The sequence below is a fragment of the Otolemur garnettii genome, unplaced genomic scaffold (genome assembly GCF_000181295.1).
Source record: "Otolemur garnettii isolate 467f Iridium unplaced genomic scaffold, OtoGar3 scaffold00191, whole genome shotgun sequence".
In the NCBI taxonomy this organism is placed as follows: domain Eukaryota; kingdom Metazoa; phylum Chordata; class Mammalia; order Primates; family Galagidae; genus Otolemur; species Otolemur garnettii.
Window position 1 is genome coordinate 230,879 of NW_003852586.1, and position 7,068 is coordinate 237,946.

Sequence of the window (7,068 nt, forward strand, 5' to 3'; positions counted from 1 at the left end):
TCGTTTAGACAAAACCAGTCTAGTCATTTTAAAGTCTTAGAATAGAATATACCAGTTAAATTTATTCTTAAATCATTGTACTACTGTTAATTTTTACAAAGTTTTAAGCTTCATGTTAGATGTTTTTAACTGCGTGTGCATATAGAGCAGTTCCTCCTTTAGGTATGAAGGGAAGCAGGAAAAGCCAGGGCCGTACTGCAGCTTCCTTCATCAGAAACCATTAAGGAGGTTTCCGCATTGAACAGCAGGTAACAGGGAGTTTGAGAGTAAGGAATGTCACAAGATGTGCCCCAGGGTTGCCCCAGTCCTATTGTGAAAAATGTCCTAGCCTTAATGTGCCACACTGAAATCGAAGCTTTACACAATGGTCCCCCTGAGCTAAGGCAGCAGAGATGGAGTTCTGTGCAGCTGGAACAAATGAAATTTGCAGGGCAGATTACTAAAAAAGAATCTCCACAGGAGCAGGAAATGTGTTCAGAAGACGATGGGGGGCTTACGGTCTGACTTTGAGGTTGTAATCAACCTGGTGTGTGAAGCAGTATCTTATTAAGGAGTTGGCTTGCATTTCTCCATGACTAAGGAGGTCAAGTTCTTCTGTTTTGCTTACTGGCCATTTGCGTACCTGCCTTAGAGAGGGGTCTATTCAGTGCCCTTGCACATTTTAAAAATGGATTCCTTGTCTTTTGATGGTTGAGTTACAAGAGTTCTCTCTTCTGGATGTGAGATGCTTATAGGATAAATGATTTGCAAATACTTTCTCCCATTCTGTAAGATGTCTTTTTCACTTTCTCTTTTTTTTTTTTTTTGTTATTCATCCTTTTGATATCATCCCTAATAATCCATTGCCAAATCTGAGGTTATCCCTACAGTTTTTTCCTATGAATTTTAACAGTTAAATAGAAAGTGAAACATGTCAACTAAGAATCTCCACTAACTGCACGCTGACCACTCTGTTGTTTCCAACAATCTCCAGTGATACAAATTGCTCCACACACTAATCTCATCAATTTTTACTCAATTAAGGAGACAGCTTCCTATGTCAGTGCCTGAGATTTGCTTTGTCCCCAGGAGAGACCCACACAGAGCTCTCTATCCCTGGTCCTTTGAGCAAACTGGCTGCGTCCTGCTCAGACTATATCCCCAATGAATCTGCCACCCCACTCCAAATCGCCTTACATTTTTTCAGAGCACTTTGAGGCTTTAATTCTTCATGCTTTGTTATAAATGAAGTCAGGTTCTTGGGGGAGAGACTCAGAGCTCTGTTTTAGGGCATGCTTCTCCCTCCAGGCAGACTCTCTGGGACGTGGCTACCCAGAGGTTGGCATAAAAGTCACCCCCTGAGAGACGCCCCTCCACTTCAGGATCTGAATCCTCAGTGGGAGGGAAGGTCTCAGATCCCCAAGCAAGATGCAACCTACATCCATGTCAAGATACTCACTTTTAGTACAACAACACAAATAGGTTAAAAATGAAAATATGTGAAAATGTATAATAATTAAACAGTAAGTATTAGAAGGCTGTCACAGCTGTATTAATATTAGAAAACTTAGACTCCAGGACAAAGTATTACCACTGATATATAAGGACATAGTGATAAAGGAGTAACTTATCAGAAAGATACAATGATTCTAAATCTGTATGTATATAATAAGAGAGCTTCAAAATTCAAGAAGAAAAACAGAATAGAGAGAAACACAAGTTAAAAACGAAGAACTTCTCAATGACAGAGGGGATTTTAACACACTTTCCTCATTTTCTGCCTCTTTCCAGCTTCCAGAGGCTGCAGCATTTCTTGACTTGGGGTCCTGCTCCACCTTCAGGCTAGTCATCAACCCCCCAGCCTCTGCTCTGCTTCTCACATGACTTTCTCTGACTCTGACCTGCCTCACTCTTGCACATTTAAAAGGCCCATATGATTACACTGGACCCACCCTGATAATTTAAAAGAATCTCTGTATTTTACAGTAAATGGATATCAACCTCCTTTTCCTCTGCAACCTTAATTCTCCCTGGCCCTGCAGCATCACATAATCACAGATCACAGGATCACAGACGAGGGCATCTTCAGTGCCGCCATCTGCCAGTCACAACTAGTTTCACAATAATTCTTACTTCCTTGACTTTCTAGATCCCACTAACAAAAGCAGGAAACCAAGATAATACATCTTCTCCCAGAAAGTAGGACCTATTTGACTAATATTTTAATCAATTTTGCAATATGTTCCTGATAACTTTTTAAAAATTCATAAAATCTAATATAAATGTCATCTTCAGATTTATTCTTTTTGCTTAAGATTGCTTTCCTAGGCCAGACGTGGTGGCTCACACCTGTAATCCTAACACTCTGGGAGCTTCAAGGTGGGTGGATTGCCTGAGCTCACGGGTTTGAGACCAGCCTGAGCAAGAATGAGACCCCTGTCTCTAAAAACAACCAGGTGTTTGGCGGGTTCCTGCAGTCCCAACCACTTGGGAGGCTGAGACAAGAGAATCGCTTGAGCCCAAGAGTTTGAGGTTGCTATGAGCTGTGATGCCACGGCACTCTACCCAGGGGGACAAGTGAGACTCTGTCTCAAAAAATAAAACTATATTTAAATGGCCAAGACTCTTTTCCTTTTTTAGCCAGATGGCTCTGTTTTGTTAACTAATTAACTGTTTTATTAATTAACATTATAACTTCTCTCACTTGGGCTTCCACATCCAATAATCTAACTGTTTTAGATACTAGCGTAGACAAAGAATTTATGACTAAGACTCTAAAGGCAATTTCAGCAACAACCACAAATGAATAAATGGGACTGGATTGAATTAAAAATCTTCTGCACAGCAAAGAAAATAATCAACAGAGCAAATAGACACCCTACAGAATTGGAGAAAATATTCACATACTATACATCCAAAAAAGGGCAAAAATCCAGAATCTACAAAGAACTCAAACAAACCAGCAAGAAAAAAAAAAAAAAACTTCATTAAAGAAGTGGGTAAAAGCTACAACTTCTGGCATGGCAGAAGTTTTCAAAAGAAGATAGACAAATGTCCAACAAACACATGAAAATACACGCTCAATGTCACACGCTAATTAAAACCACGATGAGATTTCAACTTATCTGTGTTACAATAACTTTTATTAAAAAGTCCAAAAACTATCGTAGTTGGCTTGGATGCCGAGAGAAAGGAACACTCAGACCCTGTTGCTGGGAGTGCAAAGTGCAATAGTTCAGCCTCTATGGAAAACAGCGTGGAAATGTCACAAAGAACTAAGAGTAGACCTACCATTTGATCAGCACTCCCACTACCAGCGTCTACCAAAAGGAAAATAAATGAGCCTGCCTAAAAGACACCTGCACTTGGATGTGCATTGCAATTAACAATTATAAAGATGGGGATTCAACCCAAGTGCCCATCAAATTGTGTGTGGGTTAAGAAAATGTGATAGATAGATCAATAGATGGATGGATGGATAGATAGATAGATAGATAGATAGATAGATAGATAGATTCTCAATCATAAAAAGAAGTGCATGAATTCATGCCTTTTGCAGCAACTGGATGGCACAGGAGACCATTCCCCTACCTGCCATATCTCAGGAACAGACAGACAAGCAGCACAAGCACTTGTCTCTAATAACCTGGAACTCACCGCAGGCACATGGGCAGGGAAAGAGGCAAAGTCAGTGGAAATCAAGCAGGGTGGAGAGAGGGGAGGGGAAGGGTAAGAGCCTCCCTGACAGGTATAATGAACGCTGTTTGGGTGATGGGCACACTTACATCCCTGACTAAAGCGTTATAAAGCCCATCCATGAAACCAAAACATTTGTACCCTTAATATTTTGAAATATAAATAAATAAACATCACCTCCACTGATTAAAATTGCCAGCCCTTCCACTGTAGAGTCCTGTCCGTCAGACAATGTGTAAACAGCAATATTAGTTCTGAATGAAGTTTAACACAGGCTATTCACGGTGAATATCAACACTGATTCCACTTTTGAGGACTCCATTCTTCTATTCTCAGCAAACGTGTTTTGGGTGCGTCCACTGGGACTGTTCACAAGTGGACGTTTCTGTATAGACAAGCTTGTTTTCTCATCATATTGTTTCTTTTATCTTTCATTCTCCCTTATTCCAATTCTCTCACTTTCTCTGTTACTCGCTGCCTCCCTTCCTCTCTATAAATAAAGCTGAAACTTGCTAACATTGGCAATATTCTAGAACAGAATTGCACAATTTTTATACTCATACCTTTTTTTTTTCTTTTGCAAGTTATTTGGTTTCAGTATTGGAAAAAGTTTACGCATAGCTATAAAGCTACCTCTTTTTAATTAACTGAACCTGACCATCATTTTCTGAATTTTTTCTTAAGAATACTAGAGATGCATAGTTGAAAGCTTGCTGGTTATGAGAATCCCTATAACAGCGACTACTACGGAGGGAGATGTAGCCACCTGTCAAAAATGATTGACTGATTCCCACATAGACCAGTTCCTGAACCGAGTTTTCTTTTTTTTAATACTATTTTCTTTCCTCCTTCTCTTTTTCTTCCTTTGTTTTTTTCCAAGTAGAAAACACCATTATTTGCTTCTAGTCTGAACTGTCAGTGCTCTTAAATATCTGTGGTTCCTGTCAGAAGTGCACAAGGCCAGACAATTAAGTCTGCGAACTCATCCTGGAGGAAGTGCCACATGCCTCAGTGCTAAAGGCTGCTGTGGTCTCCTTCAAACTACTCCCTCCGGGAAGCTGTGCACCAACCCCAGGGGCTAGTCTCCCGTTGAAAGCACTTTTTCTAGGATGAATTTATAAATTTATTTCTCTAACATGAATGATGACAGCTCAGCTCATATGGCCATTCCAGAAAGAGAGTTCCAAAAGTGCTTTGAAGGGGACGAGGGGCTGGCATGGGGGTGTGACTTCCCAAGGGGAAGACTTCGGAGGTGACCTTAGTTATGTTTGGCAATGAGGGACGCAGAACTTGTTCTAGAATGAGTTCACCAACTTGCTTGTCCAACCTCTTTATGAAAGTGTTTTTAAGAAAGTTATGATTATTTGCAGTAATTAATAGTATCTCTTAAACCACTGTAGCTTTGGTAAATGACACCATAGTAGAAGTCAATTTATCTCTAATTGTAGCTCAAATTTTCACTTAAAAATAAATGATGCTGTCTAGCCTAATGAGCCCATTTACACGTTTGCATTTTTCTGAACTCCGACACTAGGTTGAATAAATTTATATAATAGTCCCTTTTGTCTTAAATACAAATTAATCATTTGCATGAAAATCCAAGTAAATTTTAAAATAAGCTGGCCTCCTGCCATAGTCTTTCCTTTCAAACATGGGTTGACAAATTTCTCTGGATATTTAAATTCCTTCATTAAACTGATTCTGACGGAGCATTTAGCGTGTTGAGGGTCCATCCGTACCAGCTGCTGGGAACGCCCAGGGGGGGTTAGCTACTGCGGAAGCACGGCGGGAGAGCAAGGCCTATATATATTTTTTTTTTTGAGGTCAATTTCAGCTTTACTTTAAATTTGCATTTGTTTGCAAAAATATACCTGTGTCTTACATTACTGCACTGTTCACTTTATACTCCATAAAAATAAACTCTGCAGCATGGGACTGACAGGTGTCCTCCCAGCTCTGGAGCAGGAAGCCAGCTGCCGGCTCTGCACCCACCTGAGCACATCTTCCTTCACTGTGTCTCCACAGTGTCCTCTGTCCCAGAGATTGGCGTTCATATCTGCCCACCTGCACAAGCCAGAAACCCCAGCCTGAATCTGATTCTCCGGTTCTCTCCCCACCTCCAGTCAGTTACCCCAGTGCCTCCGCCTCCTGAACAGTCACCCCGCCAGCACCAGGGCCAGGCCCTCTCATCCTTGCTCAGCCTTCTGCGGCAGCCTTCACATCATCCCCCTGCTCCTCACCCACTCACAGCTGAGCTCACTTGCCCATGTGTCCTCAACACCTGTCTTCCAAGCTAGATGAAGGCCACACAGGTCTTTCTGCTACCGCAGAGCCAACAGCTGGGTGCCAAGTGACACGAATTAAATACTGTTTGTTACAGGAACAAATGGAGGATTTCTCCTACTGAAAGGCAAGAGACAACAAACACACAGGATAAAGCAAGACACAGAAATGGGCATGGACCAGGCCGCGGAGCAGAGCACGGGGCCGAAACCCGAGCAGGGCAGCTGCATTTGGTTCCTGTACACTTACAGGGCGGAAGGAGGCCCTGTCAGAGGTAGGCAGGGCCGATCCCCAACTTTGAACACAGGCATCGACCTAACGGGTTTTAAATGGGCAGCAGCAACGTGGTCTTCTTTGCATTTTAGATAAATAATGGCAGAACAAAGGAGAGAATAATTTAAAGGTAGGTTAGTTAGAATGCTTCCAACTGCAAGTGGCAGAAACTCAGCTTGAACAGGTTTAAGTTAAAAAAAGAGATTATAAGGATATTGGGATTTCTCCTGAAAGTAAAGAAATGGGAAACTGGCCAGGCTGCAAGAACGTCCTGAAATCTGGATTGTGCTCTGGGCCCTGCGCATCCACGTCAGGTGCCCCACAGAGACATACAACCCGTCAGGTGCCGTAATGATCAAAGGGTAAAAGTCTTACTTTAAGCTACTAGATCCATTTCGCCAGGTCCTTTAGCAGGGAACATGCTGAGAATGCTTTTTAGAGCATAAAGAGGCTCAGGATGGGGAGAGCACTGCCGCAAACAAACTTGCACTGAGGTCGTTTCCCCTGAGTTCTGTGAGGGTTTTCATGTAGCCTACAGCAGCATCTTTAAAAGGTCAAAGACACAACTTTGTTCAAGAGCCTAAGAGCTAACAGTGACTAAAAGAAGAAAACCGTGACAGAGAAAAGAACTAAAGAGGCTTTGTTTTAGCAGCCCTGGTAAGGAAACGTCTACCCTCCCTCTGAAGGCAGCGGCAGGTGTGTGGAGAGGGCAGAGGCTTACCAGGAAAATGTGGACCGAAAATGCCACTGCTTAAAAGCTTCATAAGTGACTTTTATTAAGTTGCATGTTTCTGTGGTAGATTTCTGGGTTGTTATGACTGCCGCAGTACCCGACAC